Genomic DNA, 27,165 nt, shown 5'->3' on the forward strand with positions numbered 1-27,165 from the left:
ACTCACTCTTTGCAAGATCAGTCTGCATATTCTGAAAAATTCTGATGTCTTGTTCTCTCTTTTCTATAAAGCCTTGGAGACTTGAGGGCCAGTGTCAAACTGATGACAGATTTATAGAAGTTCATTGCTTTTATGGCCACATGTAAAGAAACAAATTAATTTAAAAATCCTTATGTTTATTCTGTTATATTCAAATAAGTGCAAAGTACTACACTTGCCCCTCTTCAAAAATAAACATGTTTGTTAACTTCATGTTGATGAAAATTTACTGTTTCTCTCCCTGTTGTGGACTGTGTTCACTGACTCTGTATTTAAGGGGATAAATAATAGAAGTGTTGCAGAGACTGACATGTTCAGATGTGGAGCAAAATGCAGTATGTCTCTATGCATCCAGACCAAAGATGGACTGTCAGTGAAATAGTTGAAAATATCCTGACAGTAGGATGCTGTACTCTCTGACATTGTCCATGCCCACAATATCAGGAAATACTTTAATAGTGGCATGATGGACTTATGACTGTTCATGAAGGGCCATCCATTGCAATACTAAAAGGAAAATCAATGAGGGGGGAAACTTGGGGAGGGAGGACAGGAAATCCCAGATTCTATGGAACTGTATCATAAAACAATAATAAAAATAATTAATGAAAAGTAAAGTCAGTCCTGGATCCTGTACGATGGCATAGAGGGTTAAGTCACCACTTGTGGTACTGACACCCATTTCCCACCCAAGAGTACAGTTTCAAATCCTGGATGTTCTGCATCTCCTGCTTCTCCTGCTACTAGAGCTGAGAAGGCAGCAGATGATGATTCACGTGCCACCTTTGAGGGAGAACCTGATCAAGTTCCCAGCCTTTAGCTTCAGTCTGACCCAGTTGTGGCATGGCTGTTGCCACCATGTGGGAGTGAACAAAAGAATAGAAGATATTCTCTCTCTCTCACACACACACACACACACACACACTTTTCCTTTCCTCCCTCCCTCTGCATCTCCCTCTCCCTTTCTTACTCTGCCTCTCAAATAAATAAATAAATAAATACATAACTCATTGTAAAAAGTGTGTTTCAAGGGACAGAAGAACACCAAGGTGTGCAAGTATTATAAAGCAGAAGAATGTAATCCCTTGAAACAAAGAATAATTCAAATGTTTAATCTACCTGAGAGCTGAAAGGACTTTCAAAACACTGTATTTAAATTGCAATGTGATGGTATGAAGTTTAAAAAGATTTAGCAAAAACTACAGTAAATTCTCTTGTTATTTTATCTATATTTTTGAGCTGCTAAATAACTCTGGCATGAAATTAAACATGTGCTGCTGAAAACATGTGCTGAAGTCCAATATAAAGTAATTCGAAGAGTTTTAGATTTAATCATTGGTAATCTGAATTTTTAAAAAGTGCAATAAACATTACAGTTAGGAATGAATACCTGATTGATTCAAATGACATTCATAATCCCAATAAACATCGACTAATATTGAGCATCTTCTTGCTAGCTGCTTCAAAAGATAAGACTATGACCTCCCTGAGAGAAAAAAAAGTCTTATTTATGTAATTCAAAGTAGCTATAAAAGTCTCTTTTCTCTCTCTCTCTGTAGAAAAAGTACAGAAACACAAATTGCTCTATTGTTAAAATAACCACTATCTGTTATGATCAAAATGTGCATCTCTGAGGTGGCATCCTCTACACAGGCCCTGATGGGTGGTGAGGAATCTCATGGACACAGAGGCATGGTCAGGAAATTGACAACATGATAAACTAAAGGGCCTAGGGACTGAGAGTCATGGCTCTGCCTACCAAGGAGTTGTGTGCTTCAGGGCAAGTCATCCAAACTCTCTCACCTTGATGTCTTTACTGTAAAATGGAACTAGTACTAATATCTTTCAGGATACTGGTCATAAATAATGTATGCAAAGTGAAAAGATTATTGTCTGATTTATATCGTGTCCTAGAGAAAAGTTATCTGTCATAATTCTTAATAGAGAAAAAGCATGTTAAAAACTAAAGTATGTAGAATAATGAATAATTGGCTGGGAAGAAGGGTATAAGTAGGAGAGAAATAAAAGCTAAAACTAGAATGATAAATGGATAGTCTATTACAGAAAGTACTGAGTATCAGAATTTTATTCTTAATTATGCAAGAAGCAGAGAGCCAGTGAGATTTTATTTTTGTTTTTAACCTGGGGGCCAGATTAACTTAGAGCTGTACTTTAGGAGATGAATCTAGCATTGGCCAAAAAAAAAAAAAAAAAAAAAAAAAAGACAAAAAGAAATGAGTGGTGGGTAGTACAATCAATAAAACATAAAGAAAAGCTATTACAGAAAGCAGACCAGAAGTCTTAAAGGACTTGAGGTAGTGGGCCCGGCATGGTAACCTAGTGGCTAAAGTCCTCAGCTTGCGTGTGCCAGAATCCCGTATGGGTGCCTGAGACCTTGCACCGCGTTGGGAGACCTGGAGGAGGCTCCTGGCTTCAGATTGACTCAATTCCAGCTTTTGCAGCCACTTGGGGAGTAAACCAATGGAAGAAAGTTCTTTCTTTCTGTATCTCTTTCTCTCTGTAAATCTGACTTTGCAGTAGTAAAGCTAAAAAAAAAAAAAAAAAAAAAAAAGACTTGAGGTAGCATAGTGGGAAAGCAAAAGAGAAGATATCATCTTTCCATGATAAAAATTAAATCGCCTCTATAGTGAGAAAGCATTTACAAATGATACTGATGACTCGGCTCCCAGCCTAGATTATGGTATCATCACATAAAGTAGAAAGCCAAGATAACAAACTTCTATGGAGTGGCAGTGAGCAGCTTGCCTTTGGTGACGAGGAGGTTAAGATATTGAGAGAACAACCTATTTGCATTTTAAACTCTATGGCCAGAAATGATGACCTGAAATTGTCTATACAGAGATAGCCATTGAAGAAACAAGGGCAGATAAATAGAAAACAGAGGAAGAGAGGAACAAGCATGTCTCCATGAAAACTAAACTCTGGGATGTCCCATTGTGTAAGGAGCACAGATAACTATAAAGTAAGCAGGGACTATTGACATGCAAAGTCAATAAAAATGGAATGTGAAGTGACCCAGGCCAGCTAGGCATCAGTGCTTTATCTGCTTCTTATTTCCTTGGGAAACAGTTCTGCATATCTGAATTCCATGGCTTTAAGAGGAAGGCCCATAGTCTTTCTTAAGTTGTTACATGCTCTTCATGATTTTATCACTGTGGAGTTGTCAGAGGTGTCAGAGACACCCACTCTAAATGCAAGTTCTGAGACAAAGAGAACTAACTCATCAAAGTGTTTCCTCTGTTTATGCATAAGAACATGCAGAGTATTATCTCTGCTCTAAGTTTATTGATAAACAGAATAGTGATGGCAATATCTAAGAACTACCCATGTATCTTTTTTTAGAGTCAGTGCACTCATTAACACTTCAAGATGAAAATATTTGCCATGCCTTAGTTTTCTGCCTTTTTTGATATGAGAGCTATCTGTATATCTCCACAGTAAAGCTTTATAGAATCAAAGGAAGATGAAATTGGGAAAAACATTTTCTTCGAAGAAGCTGGATAGTGTGTGTTACCCATAAAATGGCATTGGAAGCCCCTACATTTTCTTTCTTCGTCCACATATGTAACTTTCTTTTTCTCTACCCTGAAAATTGACCTCATTTCCTGGGATTCCTTGTAACCTTTTTGCAGATCACACCAATGCTGTCCTATGACATTTGCTTATATTGTTCCATTTTCTCTGACATCTTGGAAATATTCAGCCTTCAGCTTCAAAATTTATGCTGAAATAGCCATAATTCTTATCTTTTTCCCATCCTTTTTCTCCTTTTTACCATGATAAAGACTTTCATGTTCATTTGTCCCTGTGTCATCTTATAAATTACACTATTGTCCATTCTCCATCACCTTTGATTAATTCCTCTCTGTGTGACTTTTAAATTTACTTTTCAATGTCCAGTCTCTTTTTTCCACAGGTAGAACTTATCGAACATCTCTTATAGTAGTTATTATTTTTATGTTTATTCCCTTTTGCTTCTCTACCCTCATTTTGCTTCTAAAAACCCATTTCATTCCTGTTCTGTTTTATTTTTAATATTTATTTGTTTTTATTGGAAATATAAAGATTTGCAAAAAGAAGGCGAGACAGAGAGAAAGATCTTCTGTCTGCTGAGTCACTGCTCAAGTGGCCGCAATGGCCAGAGCTAAATCAATCCAGAGGCAGGAACCAGAAGCTTCCCCTAGGTCTCCCATTCAGGTGCAGAGTGCCAAGGCTCTGGCGTGTCCTCTACTGTTTTCCCAGGCCACAAGCAGGGAGCTGGATGGAAAATGGAGTAGCTGGGACATGAACCAGTGCCCACATGGGATCTCAGTGCTTTCAAGGCAAAGATTTAGCTACTGATTTAGCTGTGTTAAGTTGCTTAACACAGGAGGAGAAGACATGAATTGAATGCAGAACAATCATAGCATCTCATGATGTGGATCATAATCGCTGATACAGGGATGAGCAAATGAACCAATACGGACTGTGAGAATGGGTCCAGGAGCTTTTGGGAAAATTTTAAAAAGAGTCTCTCATCTTTTGGGGATGTCATGCTGTAATGATAGGAGACCAAAGTTGCTTGAACTCATGCTTTCAGTTAACCCAACCAATATGGGTTTTTACATACCATTGAGAATAGTTGATCCTGGGTGAAGGATGAGAGCCAAGGTTTTTCAACAAGCAAGTGATCTCATGGGAGCTTAAATGATATTGGTATTATTCATTACTTGAGTTTCATGCTGGCCTCATGGGTTTTCAGTTGTCAGTTATGTTTGATGACTTCTTCATAGATTACATTTATGTTTATGTCATAAATATTCTTAAAATATACTCCTTTAAAAACCACCAAATAAAAATTCTTAAAACCCCAAAACCCTCAAAAATTAATCATATGCCAAATTTATTTTCTATTATGATTTTTTAAAAAAGATTTATTTATTTTTGTTGGAAAAGCGGATATACAGAGAAGAGGAGAGACAGAGAGGAAGATCTTCTGTCCCATGATTCATTCCCCAAGTGAACACAACGGCCGGTACTGCGCCGATCCGAGGCTGGAAGCCAGGAGCTCCTCCGGGTCTCCCACACGGGTGCAGGGTCCCAAGGCTTTGGGCCGTCCTCCACTGCCCTCCCAGGCCACAAGCAGAGAGCTGGATGGGAAGCGGGGCCACTAGGACCAGAACCAGCACCCATATGGGATCCCGGGCAGGCAAGGCGAGGACCCTAAGCACTATGCTATCGCACCAGGCCCAAATTTATTTTCTATTATGATATAAAAGCCTATCACTAGACTCAGAGATTGCCATTGCTTTGAAAAGTCCTGCTATGACTGATTATATGAATCCTTCTAAACGTATGCAACTCTAGCAAAAGATGGATTTAATAAGTTCAAATAAAATTTTCTGGTCCTATATTTCAGCAGTGGGATTTGTGTTTATTTATTTTTCTAAACTTTTTTAAAGATTTATTTTATTTTTATCACAAAGTGAGATATACAGAGAGAAGGAGAAACAGAGAGGAAGATCTGTCTGATGATTCACTCCCCAAGTGACCACAATGGTCGGAACTGAGCCATTCGGAGGCCAGGATCCAGAACTTCTTCCGGGTCTCCCATGCAGGTGCAGGGTCCCAAGGCTTTGGGCCATCCTCAACTGCTTTCCTAGGCCACAAGCAGGGAGCTGGATGGGAAGCAGGACTGCTGGGATTAGAACAGGTGCGCACATGGGATCTAGGCACTTTCAAGGCGATGACTTTAGGCAAGCACTAGGCCACTGCCCCAGGCCCAGCTTTGTATTTTTAAAAGGTGATTCAAACATGACTATTGAAGAAAATTACATTTACACAGTTGATCAAGTGTATATATAAGCGTTCTCCTAACATGTATCTGTTACTTACAAAATGCCTCCAATAAAAACAAGAGAGGAATAATCTGATGACAGCCACAGCTGCAGTTGTGTTGGATTCCAGGGTTTGTTTCTTTTGAGCTTAATTATTTCTAATGAAACCTCCCCTCTGTTTGGCCCTAGCTAAGGTGTAGGATCACTTGAGCTGTGCCGGCAGGCCCCAACTTGCGAGCACAAGTGGCCTCTTTAGCCCACAGGCATGCTGCCTTACACCTGTACAAGCAGACAGAAAGAATAGGACCTGAGGGTGTAACTCAGTTGTGTCTGTCAACATCAGTCAGTTCCAAGCTGTGGAAACAATTGTCAAAAATGTAGGATCAGGTCCTGTTCATGAATTAGCTTTCCATCCCATCCAATCATGTTACCAAGTACCGACCACATACGGGGCACTCAACCAGGTGTTGGAATTGATTGAAAGGAGGAAACCCAGATCGGGCTTGGAGGAATTAGTCCTGAGGTATATGTTTGAGCAAAGGTTCTCAAACTTGCTTGTATCAGTATCACACTGGGAGTTTATCAAAACGCAGTTTCCTGGATTCCACTGTCAGAGCTTTTGAATCCACCTACATGTGAAGTAGGGCAGAGAAATTTGCATTTCAAACATATTCCAGGTAATGCTGTTGTTATAGGTCCAGGGACTGAAGTGTGAGAGATGGTTGCAGAGGCCCAACAAAACTCAATAATGTTAGTACACTTGATAAATAGCATTTGAAAAATTAACTTGAAAGAATTTCCCTTCATTATGTATAGCTAATGTATTTTAATGACACTCTTAATTATAACAATAATGATAACTGCAAATCTTTGCTATGTGCCAGACAGCACTGAATGCTTCACGTGCATTGCTTCTAGGTTGATGTTTGCGCCTCCATTTTACAGACCAGGAAACGCATTAGGGATGTGAAGGATCTTGCCCTAGACCAAGGCTTCTCAATCTAGTCACTTGAAACTGGATAATTCTTTTCAGTGAAGGATTGACCAGCGCATTGTAGGCTGTTTAGCAGCATCTCAGCCTCCATCAGTTGGATGCCAGAATAACCTTTCCTCCAACTGTATATGCCTGCAGGTGAGAACCCTTGCCCAAGCCACACAGCTTAGGAAATGCTGAGCCATTTAATGTCCTCATCCACCAGGAGGTCATAGGCATTTTTATCTCAGAAGCACAGAATGTTAACGCTGGAAAGTTAGAGATGATCTGAATGGATGCATTCACTTTCAGAAACACATGGTCCAGACAGATATTACAGCCCGAGATTCCTCAGCACTCTGCCAGAAACTGGGAGGAACTCAGATCAATAATGACTTTTTCCACAATGCACCAACTTTCCTCATTTTGCTGCTCCATTTATCTCAGGAAGTTTTCCCAGCCCATGTGCACTCATGACAAGTGTGTTTTTCTGTCTGCCAGAAAATGCTTGCAAACCAAGTGCCCTGGCTCCTTCTCATTGCAAGGCACAGAATGGATGAGAAAGCCTACTGGGATTCCTGAGGAAGTTTTACAAAAAGGCAGGTCCAAACAAAATGAATTGATGAGAGACAAAGACACTCCACATAAACCTGCCTAGGTCTGCCTTTCAAAAAGGCAGCCTTTGTCAGTAAAAACACAGTTTTCCCAATGTAAAGAAATCTTGTAATCTCATGCAATTACAAAACCTATAAATGTTAGCAAGTGTAATCACTCATGCAAGTAGTTTTCCTTGTCCACAGTGCAAATTGCAATAATTGGATGAAGACATCTGCACTATTTTAACCTGTCATGTTTAATATCTATATTTTGTAACTCATCTTGATAGCTAATTTTCATGGAAATATGTGTTAATTGAGCAAAAAAGACATCTTTAAGATGGTTATCATAAGATAATCACACCCTAGGGCATTGTGAGGCAAGAGGTACTGCTCTGGATCTGTGATTCTCCAAGGATATGATTATCACATGATAGCTGCCACACCTCCAAAGTGCTACCTCTCTGGGCTGCCTCCTTCTGACTCAGGTGACTGATGAGTCCCTCTGCTTCTCACAACATCACATTCATCTCTTCCTGGGAGGTGGTGTAGTTTCTCAAAAACAATAGCTCAAGGCAAGACACAGTCAGGAAGAAAGTGCCCCTTAGAGCAAGATAGCTCAGGAAGGTGAAACTTGGTTTTTGGGAAAACACACACCCTCCCAGAGATTCTGACCCCAAGGCAGTGACGTCCTTTGCAAACAGACACTTGTGCACTCTATGCCTTCTTCCCTCCTTAGCGTTCAGCATAGCGTTGCTACCCAGTATGCTCTGCATGGAAAGGCTAACTTTTTTGATGAAAAACCTGTTTTGTTTTATCTAGCCACATATTACTTATGCTACTAACCAATTGTCAAGAGTTTTCTCCCCAACTCCAAAGACTCTTGTTCCATATATTTTTTTCTATTCTAAAAGGTAGTGCAAAGTACACTTTAATGGATTAAATCCAACATATCAATTTACAATATTGAAATGACCCTTATTCAGTGATGATAATTAGCTCCCACAACCAGCTAATTTGTACATAAAAGATTTCAAGGGTGTTACAGGCTGTTTGGATATATCTTGAGTAACAACAGAAGATGAAGATTTGTAGCAGTGACAATTCTAGTCTTAAGAGTTTTAAAATTAACAAACAGAAGAGAGTAATATTTCTTAAAGGTGATGTTGCAAACACCAACACAGGATGAGAGTTACATTTTCTTAATTTGTGATTTAGGTCTTTCATTTCTTTAAAATGAAGAGTGGCTATTATGGCAATGTTTACTTTTGAATATATAAACTGTGAAATAATAGCAACAACACTTGAAAAGTAGCCAGAAGATAAGAGCAACTACATCCCAGATTTAAAAATTAACAATAAATAAATAAGTAAATAGAGAAGTGTTTTAAGGCTGTTCTTGTAACTCCTGTTAGAAAAATGAAGAAGATTGTCAACCATTGGTAATATATAAAGATTTGAGGTGCTGGATGCATTTTTCTGCTTTGAGTGCATGAAGTCGTCTTTGTTTCGGGTTTCCCTAGCAACCCTTCTCCAAGTGTGTACAGGAAGAGTAGATCCTAAATGGAGCCCAGTCTGAAGAGGGCCTTTTAAAAAGGGTCTAAGTTCCCTATTTTTATTCCTTCAGAAGCACATGTGTGTAATGAAGGATGTACAAGAAAAGCAGACCACATCATTTTTCACAGTCACAGCTACCAATGTGAGAGTGAGATAACAATGATCTTTGAAATCCTGCCTTGTCTCTCTAGCTATGAGATATCTAAAGAGGCATAAGCTTCCTAGACAGTTTTTTGTGAAGACCATTTTCCTCTTGCAACCGCCTCAATAGGCAAAGATGATAAGTGGGTGCTTTTTGCTTGTGGTGATGCTCTAGCTCCAAGTGATTTGTCCTCGTAGAAAATTTTCATGATGTCATCCTCAAGGATAAAAGCTTATTGGGTTGTTAACAACTGACTTTCTCATTTATAAAAAGCAGTATCTTGCTGGCTGATTGTATCTGTGGCCGTCCCGTCCAAACCTCCCATTCAGACCTTGCTTTGCCTCTGCTGGCTTTCCCTAGCATCGAACCAATGACCTCTGTTCATACCATACCCTAAAATACATCTATTGATGTTTTTCTTTTAAGACTTTTAAGATTTATTTATTCTTTATTGAAAATGAACATTTCCAAAGAGAGGGAGAGAGAGATCTTCCATCTGCTGGTTCACTTCCCAAATGGCCACCATGGGCAAAGCTAAGGCAATTTGAGGCTTGAAATCAGGAACTTCCTCCAGGTCTCCTGCATGGGTGCAGAGTCCCAAGGCTTTGAGCCATGCTCCACTACTTTCCCAGGCCACACACAGGAAACTGGATTGAAACTGGAGCAACCAGCACAAGAATGCTGCCCGTAGAGACTGCCAGTGCTTGCAGATGCAGGATTAGCTCTTGAAACCACAGCACGAGTCCCTGATATCCTTAACACAGTCTTCTTACCTGTGGCTCGTCTATCATCTATTCTCTTTTGCTGTTTCCTTTTTTTTTTTTTTTTTTTGCTGACAAAGCTAGTACCAGGGAAAGGCAAATGAGGTACAAAGTTTAAGGTGGTGCCCAAAAACTTGGTAATAAAAATAAGTGAAATTTTAATGCAATATTTTTAGAAATTTAAACTGATAAAAAGAAGTCAGTGATAGAATAAATGTCAGGATTATAAATAAAATACAATCTGTGCTGATTTGATCAAGTCACAATTCATTAGAATCTTTTTCTTTCTCCCCTTTGTCATCCCATCTATCATGCCCAAATCCTAAATTTTGCATTATTACTTTTATTAATTCTGTTCCAAGAATATTCAGCACTTATATTACCTATCTTACTTATATTCTGTTCCAAGAATATTCAGCACTTATATTACCTGCACTGTATAATTACCTATCATACACACAGTGCACACACATTATCTTTTCTCATTCAATTGTTCTTTGTTAGGGTTGTTTTATTATTCTTCCCAGATACAGTATGTGTCTAATACATTCTGTGCACTTTATTTACCTTCACATTTTTTGCTCGAATAAATGTGGGATGTCTTGGCTGGATGTCAGATTCTAGAATTGCCTTCCTTTTCCCTCTGAAGTCTGTAGATATTATTCTATTATCTTCTAACTTCCAGTGTTGTAGATGAGAGATCTGATTGCCAGTTTGATTCTCTTTTTTCTTGAAAACAATTTGTGCCTTGTGTCTGTAAGTCTGCTTCATTTTCCTTTTATCCTCTGAGCTGAGCATGATTATTGGACTAGAGCTAGATGCTTTTATCTTCATAATCATTCCTGGAACTTGGTGAACCCTTTCTTCCTTTCGTTCAAGTCCTCCTCAATACAAGGAAATTTTCTTGCATTATTTGTTCAATTATTGGTTCTGCTCATTGACTCCTGTTTCTGGAATATGAAATTCCTGTTATTTGTGTCTTGAGTTTGTTCACCAAATATTCTTATTTCTTTCCTCCCATTTTCTCTATCTTCCTATTTTTATTCCAAGATGACTTTTTTTCCAATTTAGTTTTCTAAGGGATTGAGCCATAATTCAATAGTAGTCATCTTCTCCTTTGATTGATGTATTTATTTATTTTTAAATTTAAACAAGGTACTATGGATGTCTGGCACAGTAATTAAGGTGCCACTTGGAACAGTTTCAATCCTATATCAAAGTCACTGGATTTCAGTCCTTGCTCCAAATCCAATTACAGACCCCTACTAATGTGCACCTGGGTTTCAGTGATGTCTCAGGTACATGTCCTGCCAGCCATGAGAGAGACCTAGATTAAGTTCCAGGATCCTGGTTATAGCCTGGTTGAGCTTCATCTTTTGTGAGCTTTTGCAGAGTAAATCAGAGAGTAGAAGATGACTCTTTCTGTCCACCCCTACCACACTCCACTTATCATTCAAATAAAAGGAAAATAAATTTTTAAAAATTGTGAGATCCAGTTGATAATCTAGTTAAAATGCCTTCCCTCATCTACTGAATATCATCATAGCCCCTGATTCTTGAGTCTTCACATTTCAATATGCTTTCTACACAACAGTATGGTTCCTGTGTCACCTTACCCAAACTCCCTGTTTTCAGCCCTCAATCTTGAGCTGAGTAACACCTCCAGTTTCCCTGATTCTCTAGGATGTAAATGGAATATTACAGAGCTCATTGGCCCCCTTAACCATGAAAGCCCAATACCATAAGCTACACATACAGATTTTTTAGATAAATATGCATGTGTGTATATGTTTATATATATTTGAGCTGCTAGGTGCCTAATTTACATATAGATATAGATATAGATAGTTTGTCTTCTATTTATTTTGTTTTTTTAGAAAGCAAAACTCTTCCAGCCCCCAGGGCAGAGAGCCTACATTCACCTCAGAGCTTCCCCTCAGCTCCTGAAGCCCAACAGCCACTTCCTGGGACAATACTCTCCTCCAGAATGTGCGGGCAGTGACCCAAGGATGTCCACAGACTAAGCTGTCTTCAGGATGCATAGCATTGTTTCTCACACCTGAATTTTCTGTTGCTGTCAAGCTGAGGTCAGAGGCAATATAGAACTGTTACATTGCATTTAGCTAAAAAGTAAGAGAGTGTATATCTTAAAGAGCAATGAATGATGTACTAATTCTTCAATACACAGTGTAAGTTTAAAACATATTTTAACGAACCATCTCATTTGGGGCAAAGAATTAAACGCTTCTGGTCTCAGTTTCCCATGTGGTAAGGTTGAAGACTAGAACTTAAACCTTTTACAGAAAACAATACACTGTGGTTGTCTCATATGTTCCAGAATTAGGAGTTGTTAATTAAATATGAACCTTCTGAGGACAAAAAATGTGTAAGACAAAGTCAAAGATTTGGAAAGAACCAAATCACAAGTGCCTTATTAGTTGATGCAGCATAATCACAGGAGGCAGAATTCTGGATTATTTTATTTATCTACCACTGCCTAGTGCACCAGGCTGTTTTGTTGAACCATACACCGATTATCCCTCTAAATTCACCCAAGCAAAAATGATAGACAATGATTCCAAAATGACTTCGTGCATTTGTCAAGAAAGAAATGGGTTAATGTCAGGAAGCCACTGACTCTTTTGAATTCTAGTATCTAAGTGGCTATTATTCCTCTCAGCGTAGAATTTTCTAGAAGACAAAACACATAGTAAAGCTCTAAAAAGAAAATATCCATTAAAGATACAAAGAGACTGGGGCTTCACTAATGTAATATGAAAATTCAACTTGCAAGTAAGATGCCAGAGTTGGATTGATTGCTGTGTACAACAGTGACATGAATATAAAGGCTCCCTAAGGTTAAATTGGGTTCCTGCATTGAAATTCTAATTAGAAATATGAGTGCCCCAACTCCCTGAAAGTACATGTGTGTTTAATTATTCTTCTTTTCACCTTATCTCTTCCATTATTTTATACTCTTTTCCCTCCTCCTTTCTTGCTGTTTTCCAGCAACCCATGCTCCTCACTTAATCTAAGTGTAAGGGCCTTTCTTTAAGTTGGCATTAATTGACAAGCAGTGTTTAATTATTATTTTTCATGTCTGAAAAAGGCTAATATTAACTCTCCATGGGCCTGAAGGCGCCCTCAACCTCCTTGTTTCTGGTGGCACTGCTCTGCCTTCAACTGGCATTTCTTCACTCAGACACAAAGGCTGCATATTCTTCCTCATCATAATGATACATACCTATAATTTTGCTATTTGAGGCTGATAGGTGACTCATTTGCCTTTGTAAAATTAGCCACTTGGACAACTGAAGATTAAGTCATCTTTATACAGCATTAGTGCTGGTTAGGAAGGGAAAAAAATGCAGCCTTAGGGATCTGTTATCCAGAAGTCTCCATTAGGCTATGTCAGGTTGGCATCTTCAAAAGTCATCATCCAGCGATACTGCTACATATTGAACTGAATAATAACCAATATCTAAAAGGACCTGAAGCCACTTGCTTATGTGTTGGTGCTCTGAATTAGCATTGGAGACTTTACATATTACCATAGTCATCATGATCTGACTTTTCCCTAAATTTATTAGCCATACCACAAATCAAGGTAATCAACCAGCATGGAGTTCAAGTTTGTGGATCTGAGCTGGAAATGCCACTGCTATGGAAAGTATGAAATAATTTGCTTTTCAATAAGAGATTTTATTCTTTGTCACTCTATGTTGAAACACAAGAATAAATTTATGCATGGGATTTTTGGATTCAGAAATTGAAAGGCAAAGAAGCTCATTGCATGCAATCTCAGCCTTCTCCAAAGCACTTTTTGGTTACAATATGGCTTCAATTGCCAGAAAAAAATGAAAGCTACCTCATTTAAACCTGAAGTCAATTCTAATCAGGAGAGGTAACCAAGAAGTATGTCAAGAATTAAGGGATAAAGGAACAAGTGAGAACTCAGGTCTATGATCAGCAGGTACCAAATTCAGGAAATTCTGCAAAAAAAACCAGAGTTTAAATCTTTCTGGGTTCAGAGGTCAGTGTCTAAAGTCACACTCACAAGTGTCCAGATTCTCCAGGGCCTTGGTGACCTTAAGAAGTAGAAGAGTAGGAAAATCAAGATGGCGGAATAGGGTAAGGACACATTTAAACAGACGGAGAAACATTAGCCAGTGTGAAGCAGAGAGGGCACATTTCAGGAAATAGGAGAAGACAGATCAACAGCAGAGGGGTACCTGGAGACTGACAGACACAGGAAAGCAGCGGACACAACAGTGTGGTGTTGTAATGACTGACACCCCAGCTGTATTCAGCTGAACTACACCAGCAGCCAGAACTCCATCAGCAACCTGGTAGGAAGGGACTTTGACTGGAAGCTCAGGAGGTGAACTCAGACAAAGAACTGCCCGTCCTGCTGGTCTGTTTGATTTGATCAGGAGCAGAGACAGAGCAGCAGATTCCAGATGGGCAATGCAGGAACAGCGTGGATTTCACAGCCCAGTTAGCCCCCTAGAGCCAAATTGGGCGCCATTTTGCTTAAGGAGGAAAAGGCAAGGGAAAGGACTGAGCTTACACTGAACTGGGAGTGAACTCATTTCTGATTCAGTGAATTGCAACAACGTGGCATGCTACAGGTTCCACCCAAGACAGATAGCCCTCAGACCTGACAGCCAGCAGATCAAGAATTCTAGTAGTGGCACATCAGGAACCATTTCCCAAGGTGTGGCAAAAGTTTTATGACTACAGAGACAACAGTGAGCTGTGCATGTGCTGAGCTCACAAGAAATCACTGAACTCGGTGTGTTGCACCGGTTCCACAGGAAAATAATACTGACTATTGCATTGTACAGGTCAAAATAGGTTCGTGTGGTCCTCAGATCTAATGGCTAACAGGTTCCTGCAAGATTACCACTAACAACAACCTAGCTATATAGGGCACATGGTGTCTCCCTAATCCTGGGACCTTCTCCAACTGGAGGTGGGAGAAAGGTTGTACAGACAACAGTTCAGCCTTAGCATGGTATCACATGGGGAGGGGAGTGGTGAGACAGGAGTGGGGACTACAGAGACCATGGTGGAAATCTAACATAAGAACCCAGACATGGAACTTGCTGGAGGGAGTGGCACAAACGACTGCAAACACAGGGCCATGCACCAACCACAATGGGGAAAATTGAACTATAGACCTGTGGGTGACACAGCTTAGAAACCTGCCCCAAGGAGAAGAATCGGATAACCAGAAGTACAATGACCAAGAGCAAAAGAAGAGAAAAAGGCACAGTGAAGATTACTGAAGACTCCCCTGCAAAGGAGCAAAAACCTTTGCCGACCTCACAGATAACCGAGGAAGACATCAAGAAAATGGGGGATACAGAATTCAAAGCATTTGTTATCAAGCTTCTTATCAACAATGAGAAGCACGTAAAGGAACTTAAGGAATATGCCACACTTGAATCAAATGACAGCTGATACATTAGAAATGAAGAATACAGTGGAGCAAATTAAAAGTACAGTGGAGAGTCTACAAAATAGAATGAATGAAACAGAAGAAAGAATCTCAGAATTGGGAGATATTTCCTGTCACTGAGGGAAACAAACAAAAAGCTGGAAGCAGAGCTAGGTCAAGCTAAAAAAAAAAAGTGTTCAAGAATTGAAAGACACTATTAAAAGGTCAAATATAAGAGTTATAGGAGTCCCAGAAGGTGCAGAAAGAGAAACTGGAATTAAAGGTGTATTCAATGATGGCCCGGAGCAGCGGCCTAGCAGCTAAAGTCCTTACCTTGAATGAACTAGGATCCCATGTGGGCGCCGGTTCTAACGCTGGCAGCTCCACTTCCTATCCAGCTCCCTGCTTGTGTCCCGGGAAAGCAGTCGAGGACGGCCCACAGCCTTGGGAACCTGCAGGCATGTGGGAGATCTGGAAGAAGCTCCTGGCTCCTGGCTTCAATATGGGGCAGCACCAGCCATTGCAGTCACGTAGGGGAAGATCTTCCTCTCTGTCTCTCCTCCTCTGTATATCTGACTTTGCAATAAAAAATAAATAAATCTTTTTTTAAAAGCCATATTCAATGAAATTATAAGGGAAATTTTCCCTAATCTAGAGAAAGAATTAGGAAACAACATCCAGGAGGGACACAGAACTCTCAACAGACTTGATCAAAAGTGATCTTCGCCACAACACATGATCATCAAACTCTCTTCAGTCGAGCATAAGGAAAAGATCCTCAAATGTGCACATGTAAAAAATCAGTTGACATATAGAGGAACTCCAATTAAACTCACAGGAGATCTCTCACAGGAAACTCTACAGGCAAGAAGAGAATGGAGTGACATATGCCAGATTCTAAAAGAAAAAAACTGTCAGCCCAGGATAACATACCCTGCAAAGCTTTCTTTTGTCTTTGAAAATGAAATAAAATTCTTCCACAGTAAAGTTAAAAGGTTGTGCTTCTTCCAAACCTGCCCTACAAGTGATACTTAAAAATGTTCTCTTGACAGAGAAGAGGAATAGCACCCACCGACCCCAAAGGCAAATGTGAAGAACATCCCAGTAAAATATCAACAGAAGACTAGATCTGTGAACAACTTATTGATAAAATAACAGGACCAAATCACCACCCATGCATATTAACCCTGAATGTAAACAGCTTAAACTCATCAATCAAATGTCACAGATTAGTAGAAAGGATTAAAAAACAAAACTCATCTGTTGCCTACAGGAGACATATCTCACCAACACAGATCAGCAGAAACTGTATCTCATGGATTTTGACTTTTTTCTTGTTGTTAGTTTCATCTCCTCAAAACACTTTCTTCATTAAATTCTTCAATGACATGTAGAGCATACAGTAGCATCATTTTCTTCAAGAAGGTTCTTGATTTTCTTTATTTCTTCAGCGACACATTAGTCATTCAGTAGCATGTTATTTAACTTCATGGTGTTGTTAATTTCTTTTAATCTTCCTGTTGTTGATTATGTTTTGTGGTTTTTCATTTAATAGGATGTACAGTAACTGTGTAATGGAGACTCTTATATCTAGTAACATGTTATTTAACTTCATGGTGCTGTAAATTTCTATTTTTTCTTCCTATTGTTGATTTTTTAGTGTGTCTTTTCATTTAAGGGGATGTACAGTAACTTGGAAATAGAGGCTATCATATCCAGATGTGAGGATACAATGCAGTCTGCATCTCTACTTCCAGACCAAAGATGGACTCCCAATGAAACTTTTTAGTATATCTTTTTTTTAGTATTTTTTATTAATTATTTTGCATTATGTGACAGTTTCATAGGCTCTGGGAATTCCCCCACCCCTCCCCACGCCCCTCCCCCCTGGTGGATTCCTCCACCTTCATGCAGTATTACAGTTCAAATTCAATCAAGATTCTTTCCTTGCAAACATATACCAAGCATAGAGTCCAGCTACTTATTGTCCAGATGGGTTGAACAGTTTCTTGGGGAGACCATTTCTGGTTCGAAGTTAGAGCTGGTAGAATATCATCCCAGTCAATTAAGAGTCCCAATATAACATCAACAGCAATTTGCAACATTATGGAATTGACATGGTTTTGAGTAACCAGTATATTTAAAAAAAAAAAAAAAAAAGCAAGTCCTAACCACAACCTATGATTAGCTCATTGACATTTCAATTTTAGTTTATATACAGGACCGGCTGCTATATACCTTAAAATGGCTATAAAGTACCATTCAGCTGTCTTGTGTCTATTTCATTTTAGTATTTAGCCATTTGTTGTGTTGAAGTATAATTTTGCTGATCTTGGCAGATTTTAGGATAATCTAGACTGGCTTGTAACTCTAACAAGACATTTGTCGACAATTAAGGTGCAGAACATTTTTTGGGGGGAAGGGTTAGTATATCTTGACAATAAGGTGCTGGACTCTGCCATTGTCCATGACTGCAATGATGGACGTATGATTTTTATGAAGAACTATACTATAGTAATGATATAGGGGAACTCAGTGGGAGACGGAATTGGGGAGGGGATAAGGGCTTATGGAACTGAATTAGAAAATGATCATAATAATAATAATAAAATGCTTACTAAAGTTAAAAAAACAATAGAATAGTAAGTGGAAAGAACCCAAGACTTATAATTAAATTGTCCTGGATTCCAACTCTGACTTCATTACAGACTAATTATATGATCTTTAAGGCAGAAAGTATCTTGAAATTTATTATCATGTAGATCTTTCCTGTAGGATTGTTGTATAGTGGCAAATGAGATAATACACATGAAAGCATTCTGGGAGTTTTAAGCTGCTTTATACATTTTAATTGTTATTATTTTTTGAACATATATTCTCTTACATGTAATAGAAAACAAGAATCCAGCTGGGTACAAGAATTCAGCCACATATGGGTATAATAGGATTTTTTCCCCATTAGTTCTGCCATCTGTGGGACATTCAAAAACAACAACAACAAACTTCAGAAAACAAACCATTCATAAACCAGAAACTGTCCACATATGCATTGTAATTGAAAGCCTTATAAGTATTAATGCCCATAAAGGGCAGAAACTTGGAAGGGATCCTGTGTTGAATGTTCTTCATTCAATCTAGACCTATTAACTTGCCTTATTAATCATCAAGTAAATACACCACAGACTCAAATTGATCTCTGCCAGACTCCACAAATACCAACTTGTATGCTATTAGTATCAAAGAAAACAGTCAATGCAATTCAGAAAAATTCATCAGTGGTTCTCAGAATGTGATCTCAGACCAGCCACATTAGCGTCACCTGAAAGCTTGTTAGTTTCCAAATTCTTAAACTTTATCCAGATCTAATGAATCAGAAACTCTTAAACATTAATCTCTAGTTTAGCAAGTTTTCTGAGTGATTTTGCTTTTCTATGAGTTTGAGAGCTACTGCATTAGATTGAGAACAAAAGTAGAAACCAAAGCATGGTGTTTTTATTTGTAAATTGTGGAGGGATTTTTTTTTATTAATTACATTGCATTATGTGACACAGTTTTATAGGCACTGGGATTCCCCCCACCCCTCCCCAAACCCTCCCCCCATGGTGATTCCTCCACCTTGTTGCATTACCACAGTTCAAATTCAGTTGAGATTCTTTCATTGCAAGCATATACCAAGCATAAAGTCCAGCATCTTGTTGTCCAGATAAGTTCAACGGCTTCTTGGGGAGACCATCTCTGGTCTGAAGGTAGAGCCGGCAGAGTATCATCCCAATCAATTAAAAGCCCCAACAAAACATCAGCAACAATTTATAACATTATGGAATTAATTGACATGGTATTGAGTAATCAATATGTTAAAAAAATAATGCAAGTTCTTCTTCATTGACATTTCAATTATTAGTTTATATACAACCGGATTCTATACATCTTAAAATGGTTATAGATTACTGTTCAACTGTCTCGTGTCTATTTTCATTATAGTATTTAGCGGTTTATAGCGTTGAAGCATAATTTTGCTGAACCTGGCTGTTTTTCAGATAGTCTGGACTGGCTTATAACTCTAACAAGACATATGTTAACAGTTTAGGTGCAGAACAGTTTCAGGAGGGGTGTGCAGAGAAATCTTCAGTACCCTAGTGAGGAGTAACTAATCTTTGTGTACCACCTAGTAAGATATAAGTGAATCCGCGGTGAACATATCTTGTCTGATTCTAAGCTTTTCTTGTTGTTCTCTGTCTGTCTATTCTAGATTGTTTTTGTGTTTGTTTGTTTGTTTGTTTTGAGGGGTTTCCAGAGCAATCCTGATGGTCATTGCGAGAAAGGGTCAGGACCCAAAGCTGGACCCAAGCGAAAACCAGAAAAAGCTCCTCTCCCTAGTACCAAAGGAAGTTTATAGTTCTTCTGTTTCTGCGGACCGCTCAGGGCTCCTAGTTGTCGTTACAATGACCTTGGATCCTACAGGGAAGGATTTGGACTTCTTCCATCCCATGTGGTAGATCGAGATGGATGTGGGTGACCTCAGAGTTCTCTATCTCCAAACGCACTCCAATTCCCCGTGGTCTCCTTGGCAGTTGGGATGTAGTCCCTGGTGCCCGAACTGATAGCCCTTGGTGAGGATCTGAGAGTCTTCAGGGTTGGGATACAAGTCAGTGGAGGGATCTTAACCAGCTTTAACATATTTATTATGGCTGAAGTTTCAATCTACTATCACAAGTAGTGAATGCAGGACCAAAATAACAAAGCTCTCTGAATAGTATAGTCCTTTTATTGAAGTTCACTTTCCCATCTTAGTCTATAAATGAATGTTTCAATCAAGTCTGATTGCCTGTCATACTAAAACAATTTAGATGTTCTTATTAAATTTGAGCATGTTTTCCTGTACTAAGATGAAGTCCTTATCATTAATCTTGATAATAGAAATGTAAACTAAACTCAGTTTACTAATTTTAGCAAAATCCTTTCCTGTTTCTTTTTTGATAATATGGAAATGTAAGTATTGTACTACTATCTTCCCTAATGATTTTTACAATGTAATTTGATACTACACATAATAAAAACATAATTTTATATGATGGCACCATGATAAAATAGATTTTTAGGATACATAGAAGCTGACTTTTTCCTGTAAAACCACTAACAAGAAAATCATATTAGATGAATTATTAGCAGAAAAAAATTTCAATTATTTTTACTTCAACCCATTTTACCAAAGACAACTACACAAGTGTCACTAAAAGTATAAATATCTCCTAAGAACTGGTCAATCATTTTTCTTGCATAAACACCATGATCTTTAAATACTATGTGAAAACTTTGGTATATATATCACAGAGTTGTTCCTTCCACATCGTATTTACACATGAGGGCTGGAGTTGCCTTAGTGGGAAGATCCTAAGCTCTCTGCCCTGGAGTTCCACCTCTACTCTCATGAGTCTGCAAATGTTTTACTGTCTTATGAAAACACAAGGGCTCTGTCAGCAAAGGGGTTTCACTGTTACTCTCAGAACTCTGCTGAATTGATACAAATGGGCTATGTATCACAGAGAACTACCAAATAATTATATGTGTATCTGTACACACACACACACACAACTGGTAGTTTTAAATTAGCCTATTAATAAATGAAGGTGATGAGCCTGATCTTATGGGCTGCAATGAACGCTAAGTGGGTGACCCAACTGAAGGAACTCCTTTCTCTATTCTGTCCTTCCAAGCACCAATAATGCAGCTGATTCTTCCTGCCTGATATCTGCTACTCCAGGCTGAATGACCAGCCTTCTTCAGGGTCACCGGAAGTGATGCCCAGACAGTTTAGAGGAATCATGTACAAAATATTTTCAGAGTGAAATGAATATTTTTTCTTCTAAGTTTTTTTTTCAAAAAATTACCAAAATGCTACCACAAGTCATAATTTGTGAAGTTAAAAAGTATGCCAGATTGATGTCTGCTTTAATTTGACCAAGCCGCCTTCCTGACAATGCTTGAATTCGATTTCTGGGTGCCTTCACGCTTTCTGTTCCTGAGCCCCAGGAAAAATCTACCTGAGCTAGAAAGGAGATCCAGTCAACCCTCCAGACTGACCATCATTCTGTTTCCAGAACAACCAAAGGACAATTTCTAGCCCTTCTCCTTTCAACCTGATTTAAAATGTTGTCTCACACATCTTGACATGACACTGCTTGCTTAAGAGAAAGCTCTGAGTTTCTTTCCTCCAAAATGAAATCTGAACACCACAGAATAACATTCTTAACTTTACAAGAGGCTACTGAAGATGAAAATGGTTGACATAGGATTCAGCATGTAAATCTTAAAGTTGTGAGCCTGGAAAAAGGAGGGGAAAGTAAGCTACTAAATTTGTGACTGTACTATTTATCATGAATTGTATAGGCATAAAACTTAACATATCTAAATATTTTAAATAACCCTTCATAATAGTATTTTATAATTACAGTGGAACCCTCTGGTGTGTGAATTATGGTGTATTCATATGTAGCTGCATTGAGTGTACTCAGGCTTCAGCCATGTGCCTAGCAACACACTGGGTATGAATTAATGTGCCACAATTCATGGCCTGTTGTGCCTTATTAAATATAGCATTGATTCAATTTTAGAACTGAAGCATAATGACTCAAATATTTTTCAGAATGCTAAGTGCCCCATACGATTTTCATCCGGGAACCTGTTTTCACATTTGCAGCTCTCACTTACAATAATAATATTTTCCTACTACAGAAGAAAAAAAGAAATGTATTTGCTCACCAAATAAAATAAAAAAAAATACCAAAAAGAATTACCTTCTAGTGTGACCCTATTTCCCCCAACAAAACTGAGGCTGCAAAAAATATGCTTTCTGTGGAGGAAGAAAATTTGTTGATGCTTTTCAGGCTTTCTGGAAACTTTGCTCTCTATTATTCTGTGATTCAGATTATAATAATGCTATGTCACACTTGCAGGATAAAATGCCTGATGGCAGGTCTGGAGAATTATGGTTCAATTCTCATTCTGCCCATTTATTCTATAATTGCCATTCAGTCATGTCATCACTTGTGCCTCAGTCTCCTTATCTGCACAAAAGATTTGGGTAGTACCTCTTTTCCTACTTTAAGGGCTGTTTTGTGAGAATCAAATTCAATGAAGATGCTATAGTGTTATGAATTAATATGGGCAATGTGCCTATTCCCATACTAAGGACACTTTCACTATTGAAAAAGCTATCATATTTACTCTCTGATTGGAAGCTTCCAACAATGTTACAGGTACACAAGTTCTGTTATTGTCATTTCATAGCTAGATTTGGCCCCAAGATGTACCCCCACCTTTTGCCTTATCTGTTCTAAGAACTAAGAGAGTGTCATGTACTTACCTAGCTGGAGTCAAAGTTAAGTTCCAATGAATTACATTAAAGCAAACTAGTAATGGAGTTGACATTTAGTCTAATGATTGACATTGGTGGGATGCCTGCATCTAATATCAGAGGGTGTGGTTGGAGTCTGGCTCCATACTCCATTCCAGCTTCGTGTTAATGTACATCCATGGAGGGAGTAGATGATGCTTCAAGCAGTTAGGAAACCTGAATTGAATGTATGACTCCTGTCTTCAGTGTGATCCAGACCAGGCTGTTGCAGGAATTTGGATAGTAAATCAATGAAAGAGAATCTCTCTGTCTCTCTCTCTGTCTCTCTCTCTCTCTCTCTCTCTCTCCCTCCCTCTCCTGTCTCTCCCTCCCTCTCCTGTCGCTCCCTCTTAATGTTTCTCTATTAAACAAATAAATATTTTGTTTTACTTTTTCTTGTTGAAAAGGCAGATTCACAGAGAGGAGATTAAGAAAGATCTTCCATCTCTGGTTTACTCCCAAAATGACAGTAATGACCTTTTCTGAACCCTATCCAAAGCCAAGAGTCAAGAGCTTCTTCCAGGTCTCCCACATGAGTGCACAGGGGTACAAGGATTTACGCCATCCTTCTCTGTCTTTAGAGACCATAAGCCGAGAGCTGGATGGGGAAGTGGAGCAGCTGGGACACAAATTGGTGCCCATATGAGATCCCAGCACTTGCAGGTGGAGGATTAGCCAGTTGAGGCATTGTGCCAGCCTCTAAATAAATACATATTTTTAAAAGAAAAAAATGGCCAGTCTAGTTAAGGGCCTGCTGAACAGTAAGTGACTGGAACATCATAAAGGACGGCATCCACCAGCCACGACTTGCTTTTAATTCATGCGATTTTTCACTGCTTCCTGTTAAGAAGCATCTTTATGCTGTTAGGAGCAAAAGTGAACAATTCTTGGTCATAAACATGGAGAGAGCTAGGTTGACTAGTTTACTTCAACTGTGAGTGGATAGTGTTTGTTATTTGAGGGCAGGCTTTTTAGAATTCTTCAAGCCTCCTGCACCCTGAAAGACAAAGAGTTAGATGTTCCATGATTTAAAAACATCAATGACTTTTTCATTCTGCAATGCAAAATAAAAGCCCATTTAGACTTTCGTTTGTAATTATCACCTTTTTGAATTCTGGTAACACTTATTTAGTTGGCAGTATAGCTCTTTCTTCTGTTTAAAAAATAAATAGATGAGCTTTTTCCATTTCATACCTTGATATGAAACAGCTACAATTTTGATCTTTAATATGACAATAGAGTCTCATTTAGCTACAGCTTGTTTTCTGAAGCTTGGTCTCCTCTCTCTGCAGTCTGAATGAAAAGATAAGAGACAGAGTTCTTGGCTTCTAAGAGCTCAGGCAGGCATTACATCCTCCTTGCCCATTCACAGTAAGAGAGGGCAGGGAGAGTAGACAATTGTAGGATTGGTGATACCAATCCTTGAACAAGTCAGTGTCCCTTGAATCTCCTCCTATTCTTTCTCACTTCCCGTTTCGTATCAAACTTGACAATTTATGACTTGATAAATACATAAAACTATAAACATTATTAATTTTTGGACTAGGTTTACAGATATTTAAGAAACCAGCAAGTGGACCAAGCTATCAGTATTTTCTCTCAGAGAAACTTTCATATATATGTTACATGGAAATTCAGTCTCCTTGCCTCCTCAGAGAGGCCTATAGCACATTCCTCACAGTACTAGAGAACGCACTAGTCACAAAAGCCAGTACCACTGCTAAAAACACTTGATAGGTGTAGACAAATGTTAATACTTTCCTCATATCACACATACATATCCATATACCTATTCAAGCATACAAACATGTACATACAAGCACACACATATATATTCATATATACACATTTGCACAAAACATACACATACACATACATGCACATACGTACACACACACACACACACACACACACCACTCACTGGTTTAGAGATCAATATTTATTGAGAAGAATTTCCGATTTTGTCTGATAGAAAATCTCAGGTTTTGCTCCCACCTTTGAGGCAGCTGCCAACATCCTCCTGACCTTCAATAGGACCTCCACATCAAATCCATTCGATGGCTTCTTTTGGAAGTTACCCTGTGGGGTTTCCAGAGGCTATGGGACCAAATGGCTAGGCATGGGGGTTCTGCAGCCAGACAGCTGTATCTAAATCCTTGTCCAACCAATTACAAGCTATATGTTTAGACACAGGTTTCTTAATGTTATCATGTTATAAATGGGATAGTATTAACAGTGCCCATATTGATGGGTTGTTGTAAAAAGTAAATAAACAAATATCCAATAATATTTAGAAGGTACCTGATTGCAGTTTAGTCCTCAGCAGATGTTAGCTTTTAACAGCCATCTATCCTCCATCATTCTTACAATCCTTTTTTAAACAAGATGTATTCTATTTATTTGAAAGGCAGAGTTGCAGACAGGAGGAGAGACAGAGAGATCCTATCTGTAGATTCATTCCCCATATGGCCACAACTGCCAGGGAAAGGCCAGTTCTTCTGGATCTGCCATGTGGATGCTGGGGCCCAAGCACTTAAACTGTCAACCCCTGATTTCCTGGGCCTTTAGGAGGAAACTTGATCAACAGTGAAGCAGCCACGATATGAACTGGCCACAACAACAGCTTGCATCATATCACTGTTAACTAATAGCCCCAACATCTAATGTGAACTGCTTATATCCAATTGTACATGTGTACGTGTGTGTGTCCAGGCACTAAGGAATTGTGGTGGCTCTGTGTTTTGACTTAAGGCAATTTGACTGCACTGGCGTGGGGGGATTCTAACTGTACAGTTCTATTCGTCACTGTAATTGCACTCCTAACATTTTTATCAAATGTGCGAATAAATATGTAAAAATATTGGTACCAAAAAAAAAAAGAGACTTCGCAGAGACTTCTACCATCACTGGTCTCCTGTAGGTGCTTCATCCCCAGACCCTCTCCCTGTCCACATTACTGGCTCTGCTGGCCGGAGCACCCAACAACTTGCTTTCTACATATGATGAACTCAAGTTTAGAAAGCAGATATGCAGAGTAACATACTTATGAAAGCCTAATACAAATTAAATCTTAAATTATATCAACAACGTAGATACTAAATCTAAATAGGTAAAAACAATGACAAGTGAACACTCAGAATATAATCAAACAATCTAATCAACTGTCAACTTGTTCGTTTTTATTTTCCATTACAGTTTTTCAGATATAGGAATTCCTTTCTCCCCTTCCCTTTAAAAAAAAATGTCCAAATGTAACAGAACATCTTACAACTCTGAGTTATTCTAGTGCTTCAGATACCATGGACGCTAATTCATTTATTCAGCTGCAAGCAGAGGGGGTCTCTTTGCACTTGTTAGAGATGCTTTTCCCTTGAGATTTTAATCACCAAACTCTCCTTCCTTGGGTTAGTCATTTTCGGTCTTTTTTCTGATCTTCATTCTCAAATCTTATGTGATAATTTGATCAGTATTTTGGTCCTTCACTTCTCTTCATATCCCTGTACTCTTAAATATGACCCCCTCCTATGCCATGGCTCCCAAGTCATCAAAACCCCATGCAAGCCTCTCTGTCAGGATCTGAACCTGACACTTACTCTCAAATGATTAGCTGTTAAATGAATGACTAACAATGTGCTGAGTTCTGAGAACATTCCAGAGCCATAACAAGCATGGTCCATATTTTCATGACTAGTGTGAAATGCAATCCTCTCTGCTTCTCTTCTCTCTCTGTACATATGTGCATGTGCATACACACACACACGCACACACACACACTCCCTGCTATTCCTGTTTCTCTAAAAATAAATAAATAAATAAATAAACTCTGAGAACTAAATGAGAAAGGAGTAGATCCTATGAGCTTGTAGATCAAGAGGCTTCCCTAACTTAGTCTGAATTGCCAGTAAAGGTTGTCCAAGGAAATAACATATAAGCAAAGGCAGGTGTCACATAGACCAATGTAAAGAGAGAACCAAGACAATTTCAGGCAAAAGCAGCAATTTTTCCAGTGACCCTACCATGAAAGAGATGTGGCAATGAAAGAAGTTCAGTATTGGCCAGTTGGTTCTCCTTACATAAGTGATGCAGCCTAGATATTTTATTTGGCAGGCCTTAAAACTATGAAAATCAAGCATACTGTCACACAATCCCTCTCAGTAGAGGTCGCAGTCAGCCTGCTCCGAAGGAAAACACCACCCAAATTCATTCCTCCAGTTGGCAAAGTTCACGCCCTCCCACTCTACACATAGATAAAAATCAGTGAAGTCTGACACAACTCCAGGCTGCAGACACCCAAGAAAACAGCAGAGTCCTTCTGAGGAGAGACCTGATTCAGCCTTGGAGTAGTCCAGTCGCAGTCATTCTGTTCTGAAACCTGTCAGACTGCAGTGCTGCTTAAGGCTGTTGTTTTGACATTAGCTTGACAC

The 27,165-nt window shown here is 38.9% G+C and overlaps 1 long non-coding RNA gene across 2 annotated transcripts in view; it reads left to right on the plus strand.

Annotated features, from left to right (window-relative positions):
* The first annotated feature begins 1,782 nt into the window (after positions 1–1,782).
* Positions 1,783–27,165, plus strand: part of LOC131480582 (uncharacterized) — a 39,566-nt gene continuing 14,183 nt past the window's right edge. The window contains exons 1-2 of one of the 2 annotated variants that reach the window (XR_009245632.1): positions 1,783–1,895; positions 11,783–11,992. This is a non-coding gene — a long non-coding RNA (uncharacterized LOC131480582). Of the gene's footprint in view, positions 1,896–11,782; positions 12,109–27,165 lie in introns of those variants that run through there. The other variant, XR_009245631.1, reaches the window with a different exon arrangement.

The sequence above is a fragment of the Ochotona princeps genome, chromosome 6, assembly GCF_030435755.1.
Source record: "Ochotona princeps isolate mOchPri1 chromosome 6, mOchPri1.hap1, whole genome shotgun sequence".
Classification (NCBI taxonomy): Eukaryota; Metazoa; Chordata; class Mammalia; order Lagomorpha; family Ochotonidae; genus Ochotona; species Ochotona princeps.